This window comes from Pogoniulus pusillus, chromosome 16 (assembly GCF_015220805.1).
Source record: "Pogoniulus pusillus isolate bPogPus1 chromosome 16, bPogPus1.pri, whole genome shotgun sequence".
In the NCBI taxonomy this organism is placed as follows: domain Eukaryota; kingdom Metazoa; phylum Chordata; class Aves; order Piciformes; family Lybiidae; genus Pogoniulus; species Pogoniulus pusillus.
The window spans coordinates 7,287,470-7,305,883 of record NC_087279.1 but is presented as its reverse complement, the minus strand read 5'-3'; the positions used below and the strand labels follow the sequence as shown (position 1 = coordinate 7,305,883).

The 18,414-nt window shown below is 48.1% G+C and overlaps 1 long non-coding RNA gene across 1 annotated transcript; it reads left to right on the top strand.

Moving 5' to 3' along the window:
• Window positions 1-790: 790 nt before the first annotated feature.
• Window positions 791-7,732, top strand: LOC135182200 (uncharacterized). Its single transcript, XR_010305093.1, has 2 exons — window positions 791-826; window positions 7,347-7,732. It is a non-coding gene; the product is annotated as an uncharacterized LOC135182200 (long non-coding RNA).
• The last annotated feature ends 10,682 nt before the right edge of the window (window positions 7,733-18,414 follow it).

Genomic DNA, 18,414 nt, shown 5'->3' with positions numbered 1-18,414 from the left:
GGGTTGGAAGAGACCTCTGCAGATCATCCAGACCAATCCCCCTGCTAAAGCAGGGGTACCCCAGGCAGCTTGTCCAGGTTGACAGTGGCTAGGAGGGTTTGGAATCTCTCCAGAGGAGACTCCACAGGCTTTCTGGGCTGCCTGCTCCAGGGCTCCAGCACCCTCACACCAAAGATGCTTCCTCTCCTGTTCAAATGGAACTTCTTGTGTCCCAGCTTGTGCCCATTGTCCCTTGTCCTTTCATTGCATTGTCCTTTGCACCACTGGGAAGAGCCCAGCTCCATCCTCTTGACCCCTACCCTTTAGGTACTGATGAGATTTGATAAGATCCTCTCTGGGGATGCTCCTCTCCAGGCTCAGCACCCCCCAGGTCTCTCAGCTTTTCCTCCTCACAGAAATGCTCCAGGCCCCTCAACAGAATCACAGAATCAACCAGGTTGGAAGAGACCTCCAAGATCATCCAGTCCAACCCTATCCAATCGATTAGACCATGGCACCAAGTATCTCATCCAGTCTTTTTTCAAACACCTCCAGGGATGGTAACTCCACCACCTCCCTGGGCACCTGATTTAGTTGGGCAATGAATGAGGCAGGAGTTCCAGCACCACTTCCCCTTTTCCACCACACCTGCCCCTTCCCCACCCTACATCTAATTTTCCCCTTTTTACCCCAAACCCAGAGCACCTGGCTTCTGTTGGAGTCTCCTCCCACCCCAGGTGTGAGCACTTTGTCCTCCCTGCCCACTCCCCTTTATAATCCCCCTCAGGAAAGGCAGAAGCCCTAAGCTTGCCCAGTTGGGCAGAGGATCCTCCTCACACCATGACTGGTGAGTGCCCATGGTGCACACTGGGTGACTGGTGGAGGTGATCTAAAGGCCGGGGGGCCTGGTGGCCCCCCGGTTAGGTAGGCTAGAGACTCAATGATTGCTCTAACATCCCCCACGGGTGCTGGCTGGGTCTCCTTACTCTTTTGTGTTCAGCTGCTGCTTTCTGCTCACTTATGATGTGTTGAAGTGGTTGGCTGAACTGGAAGCCCAGGTTGGATGAGGCCTTGAGTGATCTGTTCTAGTGGGAGGTGCCCCTGCCTATGGCATGGGGTTGGAACTGGATGAGCTTTGAGGTCCCCTCCAAAGTGAACCATTCTATGTCCCAGTCTTTTTTTATAAATATTAATGAGGTCACTCCTCAGTCTCCTGTTCTCCAAACTAAAGAGCCCCAGCTCTCCTCAGAAGGGAGATGTTCCATTTCCTTAATCATTTTTGTCTCTGCACTGGGAGCTTTGTAGTCTCTGCTGGACTCTGAAGTGGTTCCTTAGATCTTCCCAGAGAGAGTGATTTCCCATTGGAATGGCCTCCCAGGGAGGTGGTGGAGGCACCGTCCCTGGAGGTCTTCAAGAAAACACTGGATGAGGCACTTAGTGCCATGGTCTAGTTGACTGGATAGGGCTGGGAGATAGGTTGGACTGGATGATCTTGGAGGTCTCTTCCAACCTGGTTGATTCTATTCTATTCTATCCCTTAAACTGAGGAACCCAGAGATGGATTACAGAATCAACCAGGTTGGAAAAGACCTCCAGGATCATCAGGTCCAACCTATCAGTTAGCCCATCTAATTAACTAACCCATGGCACCAAGTGCCTCATCCAGCCTCCTTTTAAACACCTCCAGGGATGGTGAATCCACCACCAACCTGGGCAGCCCATTCCAATGAGCAATCACTCTTCCCATGAAGATCAGTTCCTTATGTCCAGCCTAAACCTTCCCTGGCACAGTTAGAGACTGTGTCCTCTTAATTTATTCAGTGATTTTACCTCAGTATAGAACCACATAATCATAGAATTGTTTTAGTTGGAAAGCCCTCTAGGACCGTCCAGTCCAACTATCAACCTAACACCCCCACGGCCATTAAACCACATGCCCAGGAGCCATGTCCACACCTTGCTTAACACCTCCAGGGATGGTGACTCCACCAACTCCCTGGGCAGCCTGTTCCAGGGAGCCATAGAGAGCAATGAGGTCTCTCCTCAGCCTCTTCTTCTCCACACTAAACACCCCCAGCTCCCTTAGCTGCTCCTCCCCGGCCCTGTTCTCCAGACTCTTCCTCAGCTTTGTTGCTCTGCTCTGGACCTGCTCCAACTCCTCGATGTGAGTGGCTCAAACCTGACCCCAGTATTTGAGATGTGGCTTCATCAGTGCTGAGTACGTGGGGACAATCCCAGCTCTGGTCCTGCTGGCAATAATGAACAATAAAGAGTTTGTTCTTCTGCACTGATACAGGCACAACTCCCAAGAAAGTGATTTCTTTTTGAGAGACACTTCTGAGAAGATTTAGAAAACAGAAAATGTGTCAAGATCTGTTAAGTGTACTTTGTGGGTTTAACCTTTGTTTTGGAAAGCAGAACAGCTATGAGATGTGGCTAATTCGATTAAAATCTTCCCCTTCAGCCACTCCATTTTGTTGTTTCTTCAGCAGCTTCTCTGACAACTCATAAGGCATTCAGCATCAGGGCTGCTTAATGTACCTGCAGGTAACGATGCGACTTAAGCTGACATGGGAAAGTTCTCACCTCCTCATGTTCCAATTCAGTGAGGTGGATGCACCTCAGATGGCATTAAACATCGAATCTGTGTTTGCAGCCAGGCAGCCACCTGCATAGACTGTTTGTTATTGCAGGCATTCCGTGGTGCTCATCAGCCAGGAGGGCCCTGGGGAATGTGTGATATGGAACATTAAGGACATTTCATAAGAGGAGAGGCTGAAACCAAGTGGGGCTACATGACCTGGCCACAGGCTACAAAGTGAGGCACTCAAATCTGCTCTTGAACCAAAAGAATCATAGACTCTCAAAATTGCAGAACAGATGAGGCTGGGAGAGACTTTGAGGTCTTCACAACCAACCATCCACCCATAGCTCACAGTCCACCACTGCCACTGAGCCATATCCCTCAGCACCACATCCATGTCTTTTAAGCTCCTCCAGGGATGGTGCCTCCACTACCTCTCTGGGAGCCTGTTCCAGAGCCTGAGAGCCTTTTCTGGGAAGTAATTTTTTCCTAATAGCCAACCAGAACCTCTCCTGGTGCAACTTGAGGCTGTTTGCTCTTGTCCTGCCACTTGTTCCATGTGAGAAGAGACTGGAGCAGAGGAGGTGCCATGGGAACATGATGGTTCCTGGACATCTTCAAGGGAAGCCTCAACAGTGCTCTGGGCAACCTGATCTAATGGAGGATGTCCCTGCTCACTGCAAGGGGGTTGGACTGGGTGACCTTTGGACGTCCCTTTCCAATCAAAACCATTCTGTGATTGTACCAACAAGAGCAATAAATAACACTAATAACAACAGCAACAAGGGTGATGGTTATGAAGCTAACAATAATAGCAACAATATCAAATTAACAATAATATCAAATTAACAATAATATCAAATTAACAATAATAGTATATAATAATAACAACAATAACAAAAACATCTTCATCAACAGCATCATCATAAGTATTATTGTCATTATTATTGTTGTTATTATTATTATTAACACTTGCCATTTTTACTAGTAGTAATAGCAGCAACAGTGACATTATTAGCACTATTGGCATTGATATTGCTACTATTATTAGTGTTATTAGTATTGATATTGCTACTCTTATTATTAATATTATTAGTAGTATTAGTTTAGTATAAGCATTAGTACTGTTGCTATTAATAGCTTGATTCTATGCCTTAGCAGCAGCAGTGGGATTGTGAGCGCTAGACCAATGTTTGGACTCAATCATCTCTGGAGGTCCCTTCCAACCTCTAACATGATGCTGTGATTCTGTGATTAAAGCTGCTGGCGTGGAGAGCAGTGTGAGCCTGTGGGATTTATTACCATCTGCGTGGATCCTGTTTGTTCTTTCCTATGGAACTCCAAGTTTACACAAGGGCCATCAGATGGAACCTGCAGGCCGTTATTACTCCTAATAGCAGCTCGCAGCACGGCTCCAAATGATGCAGAACATTTTCTTTTTCCTTTTCTTCTTTTTTAAGTAAACCATAAGCCAAGTGAAATGAACTTTAGAAGTGAACATGATTCATAACAGATACCATTTTAAAACTGACCAGACGCAGCAAATGTAAATTCTGTCCATGTCCTCCCCACCCCCTTCCCCTTTTTTTTTTCACTATAAGAAATGTTGAAGCTTATTTTGCAAAAGGAGTTTGAAAAATTGAAACCATCCCTTGGCTGCCTTGCTGTGGCCATGACGAAACACCAAGGGTCTGCCTTTTGAAAGGAGGGCACTGCAAGCTGCCTGGCCAGGCTGGATGTCTGCTTGAATTATCTTTGCTGGTGGAAGGGAAGTCTTAAACTGATGATCACATCTAATCTGTAACGTATTAAAAGCATATTCTTTATTGGAGCCCTCGGGTCAGATTTCAAATACATTGCCCTGGAATGTTTAAAAACGTCGTGTAAGATTATTCCTTCTCCCCTTGAAATGGCATCTGTCCCCTCAGCACTCCTCCAGGCCTGGAGTATTATGATTCTTTGGGCTGTTTAAAGACGTGAGATCGCTTCTTTCGTGTGTGCGCCTCACGCCACCTCTGCTCCTGCCGCGCTGCTAATGCCAGCTCTGCCTTCTCCCTCCCCCCTGACAGCTTAGCTTTGTGGCCTGTGTGGGTTTTGTTTCTGGTGATCAGAGGTTTGGCTAACTTAAATATTTAGGCAATACATAATAACTGTATCTCAAACAAACACTTACCGTAACCAGCGCTTGCAGTGCTTCTTACCGTAACCAGCGCTTGCCAGCATTGAGAAACTGAGTTCCACCTTCCATTTTCAAATCTCTTTTGTCGAAGGGTTTGGGGTGGGGTTGGGTATTATTGTTGCTTTTTGTTTTGTTGCTCAGTTTTTTTTTCTTTTTTGTTGCTGTGGGGTTTTTTGGTGGTGGTGGTTTTGTTTTCCACAGCCTGAGTGATTTCTGTCACCTGGAGGGTGATCACAGTATCACAGTATCACAGTATCACCAAGGTTGGAAGAGACCTCACAGATCATCAAGTCCAACCCTTTACCACAGTGCCCAAGGCTAGACCATGGCACCAAGTGCCACATCCAACCTTGCCTTGAACTGCCCCAGGGACGACGACTCCACCACCTCCCCAGGCAGCCCATTCCAGTGTCCAATGACTCTCTCAGGGAAGAACTTTCTCCTCACCTCCAGCCTAAATTTCCCCTGGCGCAGCCTGAGGCTGTGTCCTCTCGTTCTGGAGCTGGCCACTTGAGAGAAGAGAGCAAGCTCCCCCTGGCCACAACCACCCTTCAGGTAGTTGTAGACAGCAATAAGGTCACCCCTGAGCCTCCTCTTCTCCAGGCTAACCAATCCCAGCTCCCTCAGCCTCTCCTCGTAGGGCTGTGCTCAAGGCCTCTCCCCAGCCTCGTCGCCCTTCTCTGGACACGCTCAAGCATCTCAGTGTCCTTCCTAAACTGGGGGGCCCAGAACTGAACGCAGTACTCGAGGTGTGGTCTGACCAGTGCAGAGTACAGGGGCAGAATGACCTCCCTGCTCCTGCTGACCACACCATTCCTGATGCAGGCCAGGATGCCACTGGCTCTCTTGGCCACCTGGGCACACTGCTGGCTCATGTTCAGGTGGGTATCAATCAGCACCCCCAGATCCCTCTCTGTCTGGCTGCTCTCCAGCCACTCCGACCCCAGCCTGTATCTCTGCATGGGGTTGTTGTGGCCAAAGTGCAGCACCCTGCACTTTGAGCTATTGAACCCCATCCCATTGGACTCTGCCCATCTGTCCAGGCGGATCTTGCAATAAGAGGGGTTGTGAACTAACTGCATCTGGAAAAGCTAGAAGTTAACAATGGATTTAAGAGTTTGTGAGTGCAGTGAAATGCAAAGCCTAACTAGGTGAGGAAATTCTCCTAGAGTGTTTGCAGCCTAGCAGCAAAACTGAGCTCTATATATGCACCGATACCAGTCTGTGAGAAAAATTGATTTTTAGCACTGAAGATAGGGCAGGAGCAGAAGCTGGATCAGTGCTCCTGGATGTCAGTGGAACTGCAGATGTCATTAAGGCACTTAAAATACAAAGGCTGCTGTGCTCATGTAGGAGGCTGTGAGAGAGCATCACATCAGCTGAGGTCTAAAGGATGCAGCCAGTGTCTTTTTTTTTCTCCAGTGTTCCCCAGCAACAGGTCAAGGGGCAACAGGCACAAACTGGAACCCAGGAGGCTCCACCTGACTATGAGGGAAAAATTCCTCACTTTGAGGGTGCTGGAGCCCTGGCCTCAGGCTGCCTGGAGAGTGGGATCTCCTTCTCTGGAGATGGTTTGGTAGTTACCCACACATACACTTAAGAAAATCACCCAGTCTAGATTCAGCCAGCTGGAAGTTAAGGAATGAAGCTATATTTACAGCTTAGCACAATTTACAAGCATATACACAAATACATGCAGATACACACAAAAGTAATACTGAAACACAGTACCCCTCCCAGAAACAGAGTCCCCAGGAGGCTCCTGACCCAAACCCCCTCTGCCCTTCTTTCTCTCCACCCCTCCTTCCTTATTTCAGACTCTCTTATGTTCAAGGGGTGAGATGTGGGAAGGCAGATAAGGAGTTGGAAGCAGAATAATTAGTTTGAGTTATACAGGTCCAGGCAGAGGAATCAGTGAAGCAGGCAGCAGCCAGTCAGAGAATGGCTGACCTTGTTTATGTTCTTGGGTTTCTATCTCTCAGCAGAATGAATGAGTGATATAGACATCACTATTTTCTTTTCACAGCCAGTGATCTAGTTTCTCTCATTATGATATTCCAATTAGCCTCAAACCAGCACAGCTCCAAAGAAACTGCTTGCAGATGAAGAACTTAGCCATGTGCACACCAAATGAAGTGACCCTTTGATGGCAAGATGGGCAGTGAGGGTTCATAGAATCACAGAATCCTAGAATCAACCAGGTTGGAAGAGATCTCCAAGATTATCCAGTCCAACCTAGCACCCAGCCCTATCCAATCAACCAGACCATGGCACTAAGTGCCTCATCCAGTCTTGTCTTGAACACCTCCAGGGATGGCAACTCCACCACCTCCCTGGGCAGCCCATTCCAATGCCAATTACTCTCTCTGTGAAGAACTTCCTCCTAACATCCAGCCTAGACCTCCCTCAGCACCTTTACCCTCCTACCCCAGAGAGCCTTGTTGTGTGGCTTTGCCCAGCCAGACAAGAGCACTTTTCTTGTCAGTGAACAGTATCAAGTTTCCCTTTTTTACATTCAGTGTTTTGTCAGCATGTCTTTGGTATGTTTCTTTCTGGAAAAGATCTCTAGTATCTAAATGTGCTTTATGCTATCTCCCCTCCCAGTGGTCTGACATCCACCCAAGGTGCCGAAGCTGGAAGCACTTCAGACTCGCTGAGATTTATGCCTGTGTGAAAGATCCAATACATCTTGGGCTTGAGAGACCTTCTGCTTTTCCTGGAGCTAGCCTGCATTTCGTGTATTTCAGCATGCCACCTCAGGTGCTTTCTCCCAAGGAACCTTTGTTCCAGAGCATCTGAGTGTTTCAGGAGCGCTTGAACAAGAAGGCAAACACGACAGTCAATTAAAAACCAATTCTTTGGCTCTGGTGTCATTAATCAAACGCACAAGCAGCCCCAGCACTGACACCTGGCAGGGTTAATGCTTAAGACCTGTGGCAATTACAGCTCCCCTGAAAATCGCTTGGCCAGCAAGTCACATAAAAGCCTGTGATTATGAAGGAAATGGGAATTAGCAGGGAGAGAAAAAAAAATTAGGGAAACCAGTTGAAACACACTGGTAGCAGGGAAGGCAGAGAAAAATCTGACTGATTGGAGCTCCCCTGGGGAGATGAAGCAGGGTCTAGGGGTCACTCCTTCACTGAATTAGTAGTGTCTGTCATAGGAAACCAAAATAAAGCAGGAACAGAAGTAAAAGATTTTCTGCAGAGAAATTGGCCTCTGTTCTCTTGCACCTATGTCTCGGGGAGGCCAAGTGTAATTAGTGGGCTGATTTTTTTTTTTCTTACTGAGCCTAATTAAGCCATAATTCTTTCCTGACAGATATCTGTTTCTTGGTACAGAATGCGATGCCCAGAGGTTTGCCACGCTCTTCTCTTCAGCAATGAGCAATTCGAAGAGCAGGCACCGACTTTGCTTCCAACGGCTCCTCTGTTCCGTGTCTTTGCACTCACCAGAGGTTGCTCTGCTTGAGGAAACACAGGTTGAACAAAAACCCCCCTGGTTAGAGTGGGCTGCAGCCCATGTGCTGGGCAATTAGCTAGAACATCATAGAAGATACTCAGAGGGCTGGAGCAGCTCTGCTATGAGCACAGGCTGCAAGAGTTGGGGCTCTTCAACCTGCAGAAGAGAAGGATTTGAGGAGACCTTGGAGTGGCCTTCCAGTGTCTGAAGGAAGCCTGCAGGAAGACTGGGGGGGGACTATTGACAAGGTCTTGTAATGCCAGAATGAGGAGTAATGGGGTTAAACTGACAGAGGAGAGATTTAAACTGGGTGTTAGGAAGAAGTTCTCCACAGTGAGGGTGGTAAGACACTGGCACAGGTTGCCCAGGGAGGCTGTGGATGCTCCCTCCCTGGAGGTGTTCAAGGCCAGGTTGGATGAGGCCTTGAGCGACCTGTTCTAGTGGGAGGTGTTTCTGTTTATGGCAGGGGGTTAGAACTTGATGATCTTAGAGGTTCCTTCCAACCTAAACCATTCTATGATTCTATTCTATGATTCTGTCAGAGTGGAGTCTTCCTCTCTGGAGATATCCAAGACCCATCTGGATGTGTTTCTGTGTGATCTGGTCTAAGCGATCCTGCTCTGGCAGAGGGGTTGGACTGGATGAGCTTTGGAGGTCCCTTCCAGCCCCTGGCATTCTGTGGTTCTGTAAGGTGACAGGTGGAGATTTAGCTAGGTAAAACATGGTGGTGGAGTCAGCGTCCCTGGAGGTGTTCAAGCAAAGCCTGGATGAGGCACTTAGTGCCATGGTCTGGTTGACTGGGCAGGGCTGGGTGCTAGGTTGGCCTGGATGATCTTGGAGGTCTCTTCCAACCTGGTTGATTCTATGGGGGCAAAACCCACAGTAGGAGCAGTTTAATCAGGAGCTTTCTTAGTTTTCACATTTCAGTACCAATGTGTCAGCTGCTTTCATGTATCACTTTTATTAGACAAAACACAGAGAGCAAACTGCAGACAGCAGTGAAACAAACCCAACAAATCCTTTCTGCTAACCAAATCGAGGCTTCGTGGATTCAGCACTTCAGCATTGCTTCCAATCTCTGATTTCCATGATACTTCTGCTGGAATCTTGTTTGCTTTTCAAATGTATTGTCGAGCATTATGTTGATATCTATTCCAGATGTTTTTCAAGTTCTGCTAATTTGTTTTCCATCTGATCCCTCCTTCCAGAACCATTTCACTTGTAGTTATTGCAACTGTATCTGCAAGCTGCGTTCCCTTCTGGACGCAGCATTTTTTCTTCCATCAGGATAGGTTTCCCTGCTGCTTCTGCTATTTAGTTCTGTATTGCCATAGCAATGTCCAGGTGCATTTAAACTCTGGCTCCTGTGCCTGCAGGAGCTTACAGGTTGAGGTTTGGAACTGGTGAGCAGGCTGGTGTGTGAGGCCCTGCAAAGATCTGGGGTGAAAATAGAGTCATAGAATCAGACAGGGTTGGAAGGGACCACAAGGAGCAGCCAGTTCCAACCTCCCCTGCCATGGAGCAGCCTGGCCACAGCCTCAGCCAGCCTGGCCTTAAACACCTCCAGCCATGGGGCCTCAACCACCTCCCTGGGCAACCCATTCCAGCCTCTCGCCATTCTCATGCTCAACAACTTCCTCCTCACCTCCATCCTGAACCTACCCACCTCTGGCTTTGCTGCATCCCCCCTAGTCCTGGCACTCCCTGATAGCCTAAAAAGTTGCTCCCCAGCCTTTTTGCAGGCCCCTTCAGATGCTGAAAGGCCACAAGAAGGTCTCCTCAGAGCCTCCTCTTCTCCAGACTGAACAGCTACAACTCTTTCAGTCTGTCCTCATAGCAGAGCTGCTCCAGCCCCCTAAGCATCCTTGTGGCCCTTCTCTGGACATGCTCCACCATCTCCACATCCTTCTTGTAATAGGGGCTCTAGAACTGGATGCAGTACTGCAGGTGGGGTCTCTGCAGAGTGGAGTAGAGAGGGAGAGTCACCTCCCTGGTCCTGCTGGAGACACTTCTCCTGACGCAGCTCAGGCTCTGGTTGGCTTTCTGGGCTGCAAGTGCACACTGCTGGCTCAAGTTGAGCTTCTCATCCAGCAGCACCCCCAAGTCCCTCTCCTCAGGGCTGCTCTCCAGCCAGTCACTGCCCAGCCTGCATTTGTGCTTGGCATTGCCTTGACCCAGATGCAGGCCCTTGCACTTGGTCTTGTTGAACCTCATGAGGTTAGCTTGTGCCTACCTCTCCAGCCTGTCCAGGTCCCTCTGGATGGCATCCCTGACCTCCAGCCTGTCTGCTGCACCACAAGGCTTGGTGTCATCAGCAAACTTGCTGAGGCTGCACTCAATGCCATGGCACCCGCAAAGCAAAATAGCAAAATTGAGTCTTGATTTTAGAGATAGGACAGGAGGATTTGGTTGTAGCAGTGACAGCTCCCCCATGATAGAATGAAGCATTCTAGTATTCACAGAATCACAGAACTGTCAGAATTGGAAGGGACCTCAAAGATCCTCTAGTTCCAGCCCCCTTGCCATGGGCAGGGACACTTTCCACTGTCACGAATTAATAGGATTTAAATACCTTAGACTCATAGAAGCACAGAACTGGTGAGGTCAGAAGAGACCTTTGAGATCACCAAGTCCAGCCACTCATCTAGAGCTCACAATGCCACCACTGTTGCTAATCCACTGCCACTAAACCACTTCCCTCTGCACCACATCCAAGTTGTTTTCAAGAACCCTTCTCTTCTCCAGCCTGAGCAACCCCAACTCCCTCAGCCTATTCTCCAGCCTATGCTCCAGCCCTTGGATTATCCTTGTGACCCTCCTCTGGCCTCACTTCAACAGCTGTGTCCTTCTTACAATGAGAGAAGGGGAGAGGATCACTAATCTTAAATAATATCTAATATTTAAGACACCCCTTTTGATGTAGCTTTTTCTTGATAGGAGCAGCCCAGTACTGTTTGCTCTTTTAGTAAGCAGAGGAGCTGGTTGTGTATGGAGCTTTGTCGTTGGTGGAGGTCAAGGGCAGCAGGATGACAGTGGCAGGTGCAGGAAACAGTTCAGCAGCTGAGTTCTGTGGTGCCACAGGAGTGTGTTTCCCAGGGCAAGATATTCCACTGCTCTTTTCACTTGCTCCCTGGGACAGGACAAGAAGCAATGAGTGTAAGTTGCAGCGAAAGAGGTTCCGCCTCAGCACAAGGGGAGGCTCAGGGCAGAGCTCATTGCTGCCTACAACTACCTGAAGGGAGGCTGCAGCCAGGTGGGAGTTGGTCTCTTCTCCCAGGCAACCAGCAACAGAACAAGGGGACACAGTCTCAAGCTGTGCCAGGGGAGGTCAGGCTGGATGTTAGGAGGAACTTGTTGGCAGAGAGAGTGATTGGCATTGGAATGGGCTGCCCAAGGAGGTGGTGGAGTCACCATCCCTAGAGGTGTTCAAGAAATTACATGAGGCACTTAGTGCCATGGTCTAGTTGATTGGACAGGGCTGGCTGAGAGGTTGGCCTGGATGATCTTGGAGGTCTCTTCCAACCTGGTTGATTCTATGATTCTAAGACAACAACGAAATAAACCCAACAAATCCTTTCTGTTATTCTGTGATTAATAAAAGGTTTTGTGAGGCAGGAGCTAAGGAGTCTGCAACACTGGTGTAAGAAAGCCATAAGCAATAAAGGTTCTGCTTTCAACTCCCTCGTGCACGTCCTTGCCCCTCGGGTGCTCAGGGTACGTGCTGGGACGGTCACGCAGGCGATGCATCAGCAAAAGGCCAAGTTGCTAATGTGAAAATTGGTCTTAAAGACAAAATTCTGCTGGAGAAACACATTTAGTAATTAACTGGAGCAGGCAGCAGTTTTCTTGGCACAACTCAGTGTGGTTTCCGCCTGCTGTGGTCTCTGCTAAAGAAAACTTTCCTGTAATTGCAGGTTGAGCAATGTAAATAACACAAATAAAACTACCTCTTTTTTAATAGTTTTGAACTCTGTTGGGTCCTGTTATCTGGTGTGGAAACCAATCCTAGACCTATGAACAGGCTTCTTCAGGAAATGAGTATAGTTAGGGGGTATGGAACCATTTTTAAGGGGAGATTGGCTTTTTTTTTTAACAGAATGGCATTAATGTGCAAGGTCCTGCATCTGGGTAGGGCCAGCCCCAGGCACAAATCCAGGCTGGGTGCAGAGGGGGTTGAGAGCAGCTCTGAAAAATAAGAGACTTGGGGGTGTTGGTTGCTGAGAAGCTCCCCATGAGCCATCAGTGCCTTCATGCAGCCCAGAAGGCTGTGACATTGCTGGGCTGCATCCAAAGGAGTGTGGGCAGCAGGGCAAGAGAGGGGATCCTGCACCTCCGCTCTGGTGAGGTACTGTGCCCAGTTCTGGAGCACCCAGCACAACAAGGACATGGAACTGTTGGAGTGGGTCTAGAGGACATCTCTCCTATGGGGACTAGCAGAGGAAATTGGGTCTGTTCAGCCTGGAGAAGGCTCTGTGGAGACCTTACAGCAGCCTGATTTGAAAGGGAGCTCCAGGAAAGCTGGAAAGGGACTTTTTATAAGTGCTTGTGGTAATAGAACAAGGGACAATGGTTTGAAATTGGGGCAGGATAGATTTAGATTGGACATTGAGAAGAAGTTCTTTACTATGAGGGTGATGAGACACTGGCACAGGTTGCCCAGGGAAGTTGTAGATGCTCCCTCCCTGGAGGTGTTCAAGACCAGGTTGGATGAGGATTTGACCATCTTGTGGGAGGTGTCCCTGCCCATTGCAAGGGGTTGGAACTAGATTATCTTGCAGGTCCTTTCCAACTCAAACCACTCTATGGACCTATGATTCTATGGATCCATCTATGTAGCCATGATCAGGACAAAAAACAAGTGAAAAATGCTTTTCTGATAGATCAAGTTGATCAAAAGCCAGCTTGCTGTTGGGAAAAGTTGTTTCCTTAACTCATGCTTTAGGAAGCAATTCTTGCAATTGCCTGGTACTTACCTGCTGTTAGTGATCTTCCTCTGTAGCTCAGTATCACAGTATTATCAGGGTTGGAAGAGACCTCACAGATCATCAAGTCCAACCCTTTACCACAGAGCTCAAGGCCAGACCATGGCACCAAGTGCCACGTCCAGTCCTGCCTTGAACAGCTCCAGGGACGGCGACTCCACCACCTCCCCGGGCAGCCCATTCCAGTGTCCAATGACTCTCTCAGGGAAGAACTTTCTCCTCACCTCCAGCCTAAATCTCCCCTGGTGCAGCCTGAGGCTGTGTCCTCTCGTTCTGATGCTGGCCACCTGAGAGAAGAGAGCAACCTCCTCCTGGCCACAACCACCCCTCAGGTAGTTGTAGACAGCAATAAGGTCACCCCTGAGCCTCCTCTTCTCCAGGCTAACCAATCCCAGCTCCCTCAGCCTCTCCTCGTAGGGCTGTGCTCTGAGCTTTGATATTTGGATGCTGTTAAACCATAACAAATGCACCCCAGTAAAAGGGAAATGGTCAAACTGCAAACAGCTCTGCCACAAGTAGGTGACACTTGTGCCTGCCTGCTTTTGTGTTCAGCTTCAAGCACTGAGGAGAAAGTCTCCTAGAGCAGCCCAAGATTAGTTTGGAGGTTTTGTGGCTTTGAATCACTTTAGAAGAAAAAGTGTTTTAATGAAACCTACTGCTTTTAACCATTTTTTAATCAAAGTAATGCCATTAGCCATCCAAATTCCTACTTTAACATATTTATAGCTATATCTTTCAGTAAGTACCTTTTCTGTGCTTCCAGTTCCAGAACCTTAGACCCCACCTGCAGTACTGCATCCAGTTCTGGAGCTCCTATGACAAGAGGGATGTGGAGATGCTGGAGCATGTCCAGAGAAGGGCCACAAGGATGACCAAAGGACTGGAGTTGCTCTACTATGGGGACAGGCTGAAAGAGTTGGGGCTGTGCAGTTTGGAGAAGAGGACACTCTGAGGAGACCTTCTTGTGGCCTTTCAGGATCTGAAGGGGGGCTACAAAAAGCTGGGGAGGGACTTTCTAAGCTACCAAGGAGTGCCAGGACTAGGGGGAATGGAGCAAAGCTGGAGGTGGGGAGAATCAGAGTGGATGTGAGGAGGAAGTTGTTGAGCATGAGAGTGGTGAGAGCCTGGAATGGGTTGCCCAGGGAGGTGGTTGAGGCTTCGTGGCTGGAGGTGTTTAAGGCCAGGCTGGATGAGGCTGTGGGCAGCCTGCTCTAGGGTAGGGTGTCCCTGCCCATGGCAGAGGGGTTGGAACAAGATGATCCTTGTGGTCCCTTCCAACCCTGACTGATTCTATGATTCTATGACTACTGCCTTTCTTCTATGTAAACAGTTGTACAGTATTTACAGCCCAAAGAAGACACCAGGTACTGGCTTTTGTATCTGGTGAAGAAAGCATTGCATCTCAGGGCTTGCAAAGCATTCATAAATGGGTTGGATGCAGGCACAAATTGCCTTTCAGTTGTGATCAGCCTCCCCTAATGAATTTGGACTTCCTCAAGCTTCTCAAATTAAATTTGTGTGCATATTGTTTCGATGAACTTCTCAAATGCTCACAGATAATTGCACTTGGCAATGGGTCCTTTGAAAAAAGGATTGCATTACCCTCTAGAAAAACAAATGGCTTGACTCTGTAAGCTCATTGCTGAAAGAAGGAATGGTCCTACAGAAGGTTCTGCACCCTGCAAGCTCATTGCTGAAAGAAGGAATGGTCCTACAGAAGGTTCTGCACCCTGCAAGCTCATTGCTGAAAGAAGGAATGGTCCTACAGAAGGTTCTGGTTCTGGACCCTGCAAGCTCATTGCTGAAAGAAGGAATGGTCCTACAGAAGGTTCTGGCTCTGCACCCTGCAAGCTCATTGCTGAAAGAAGGAATGGTCCTACAGAAGGTTCTGGTTCTGCACCCTGCAAGCTCATTGCTGAAATAAAGAATGGTCCTACAGAAGGTTCTGGTTCTTGAGACTCTCAATTTTCCCACCTTCAAGGTCATGATATAGATTTTCACTTTGGATACTTCTCTGCAGTGAGCCTTAGAGAAATGAGTGGCGTAGTTTTGATTTAGAGAGGCTTGTAAGTCACAGAGGGAGTTCTATCACCATCTTTCAGATTCTTTATTCTGTACTGCTCTTAGGTGAGTTGTATGACATGAAACCACATAAAAGAACTCATTACCAGCCTCCTCTCAGAGACTGGGTGACTTGCCCATAGATGCCTCCTTGCTCTCCAGGTCGTAGCACAGAATCACAGAAAACATCTGGTTGCAAGAGACCTCCAAGCATATCCAGTCCAACCTTAGATCCAGCACTGAAGGTTCAACACTAAACCATGTCCCTAAGCACCAGCACCACAGGCTGTTTGAACACCTCCAGGGATGGTGACTCCAGCACTGCCCTGAGCAGCCTGTTCCAATGTCTGAGAACCCTTCCCATGCAGTAGTATTTCCTGGCATCCAGCCTGAACCTCCCCAGCTCAGAACCATTTCTTCTGCTCCTGTCTCTTGCCACCAAGGAGCAGAGGCTGCCCCCTCCTCACTCCAACCTCCCTTCAGGGAGTTGTAGAGAGCAATGAGTCTGCCCTCAGCCTCCTGTTCTCCAGAGTGAACACCCTCAGCTCCCTCAGCCCCTCCTTATAGCCCAGGTGCTCCTGGCCCTTCTCCAGCCTTACTGCCCTTCTCTGGACAGGCTCCAACCCCTCAATGTCCTTCCTGGAGTGAGTGGCCCAGAGCTGAACACAAGCAACATCCTCAGGTAGTGCAGTGTTTCAGACTATTCCACTCTGCTTCTCTCCTTTTTCTAAGTCACTGTGTGAATAAAGTTAAAAAGCAGAATGAATTGACTATGTCCTCTGCTGCTGTGCCACCTCTTCAGAGAGGACACCGTGGTGGTGGAGGGTTTGAGAAGTCTTTGTTCCTTAGTGACCAGCAGCTAGGCTGAAAACCTGTCTGCGAGGCACATTGCTCTGACAGATTGGTTTAAACTAGAGCAGATGAAGTGTTAAAGAAGCTGGTATGGAATCCTTGCAGCATGTTTGCCACACTGAAGCCTGTATCCTCATCTCTGGGGATTAACAAAGTCAGTGGCTGAAGCTAAAGAAGTTCTGTGGAGACACCTCATAAATTACACACAGCCTGGGGAGAAGACTCCAGGCTGTGCTGTGGGATACACAAGCAGGGGAGGATGGACAGCATGTGGCTTTTCCATTGCCTGTGGACTTCAGGAATGCTCTCAGCTATGTGGCTGAGGCTGGGGCTCCATCAGACTGTGGGCATCTGCTGGCCTGGGAGCCATCCTAAGCTCTCATTCTTCTGATTTTTCAGTCCTTGCAGCTTTCTTTTTGCCACCAAAGGTTAAAGCTGTCTTCTTTATCGTGAGTCTTGAGTGTGTGTCTCTTCATATGGACCACCTGGGTTCTCTGCTGCCAGCAGCTCACTGGGGCTCTTCTACACAGAAGCACAGAATTAACCAGGTTGGAAATGACCTCTGAGATATTCGAGTCCAACCTATCACCTAACCCTTCTAATTGACTAAACCATGGCACTAAGTGCCTCAGCCAGCCTCCTTTTAAACACCTCTAGGGATGGTGACTCCACCACCTCCCTGGGCAGCCCATTCCAATGCCAATCACACTCTCTGCCAACAACTTCCTCCTAACATTCAGCCTAAACCTGCCCTGGCACAACTTGAGACTGTGTCCCCTTGTTCTATTGGTGGTTGCCTGAGAGGAGAGACCAACCCCACCTGGCCACAACCTCCTTTCAGGTTGTTGTAGAGAGCAATAAGGTCCCCCTTGAGCCTCGTCTTCTCCAAGCCTAGCACTCCCAGCTCCCTCAAGTGCTGTGGCCATTTGAGCTGATCCTCTAGCTCAGACACAGGGGAGAGATGAACATTCCAGGGATAGGCCACATAAATGGCAACAATAGATAAATTAATATAATTTCATTGGAGCATCAAGAACTTAATGTCTAGAAGCACAGTTTGTTCTGCCCCTTCTCCTGCTGGCTTCTGCTGCTGCAGCTTCGCCTATCTTCCCTGGCTGCTATTTTGGCTACTGCTGCTTCTGCTGCTTCGCCGCCGCTTGACCCCCTCCCCTATCTCCCTTAAGGTTATTGTATTGGGTTTTTTCCCTTCCTTCCTTCTCTAGTTATTATTTCTCTTTACATTGTTATACTTATACTATAAGAAAATACAATTTCATCTTTCCCTGTTCTCCAGACCCTTCATCAGCTTTGTTGTCCTTCTCTGAACCTGCTACTGGACATCAACATCTTCTTGTAGTGGGGGCTCCAAAACTGAACCCAGCACTCCAAGTGGGACTCCAGGCCTCTCCCCAGCCTTAGTGCTCTTCTGTGGACACATTTGAGCATCTCAACATCTTGCTTAAATGAGTTGCATCATCAAGCCTTGTGCCACTACCAAGTACAGGCAGGATTCAAGGAATGCTTTCCCCTGTTAAATTGGGAAAGCCTGCAGCAATAAAGCAGCATGTTGGTTTTTCCCTTCTCCTTTCTAATGTAACTAAATTCAAATTAATGCTCTCAACTTACTCTATGTTGGCATAACTTACCTCATGGCTCAGTCTCATGTTTCCTGCAGTGTCGTGATCTGATATCCATTGCCACATGCATGTGCTACACATTATGAATAAAGCTTTAAAAAGCCTCCTTTTATAGCTGTTTATGTTATGTGATTGAGTTCTTGGAGAGAGAAAATTTGCCAGGACTAAAGGTTATTACTGGCTGTTCTGCAACTAATATTGCCTAGTACTAAAGCAATTAGGCTTGACAAAATATGAGCTGCTTAAAAAAGTGCACTTTTGAAAGCTGGGCTTTAATGGACCTTGATTTAGTACATGCTACTGACATCAAGATTTTAATTAAAGGAAAGGGAGAAAAATAGCAGCTCTGCTGAGAAAGGAAGCAAAGATTGTTTTGCAGGTGACCAGAGTGGAGGTGCAACACCTAACCCTGAAGGGATGGAAAGGATGGAGCAGGGATGGATTCCAAACTGACCAGCAATGAAGAACATCAAATTGTGAGCAATAACCCTGTTCATTGTTGTGCTCTTCCCTCCTAGAGTGCCAGAAATGTTCTGTTGGTTTGGGGTTTTTTTTCTCCCCCCTGTGGATCACCTTTACCACACCTAGCAAACCCTAGAGGCTTTGGCCATGAATGGTTGCCATGCATCAAGAAGCACTCGTTTCCATGCTTCATTATTTGCTTGTCAAAAAGAAGGT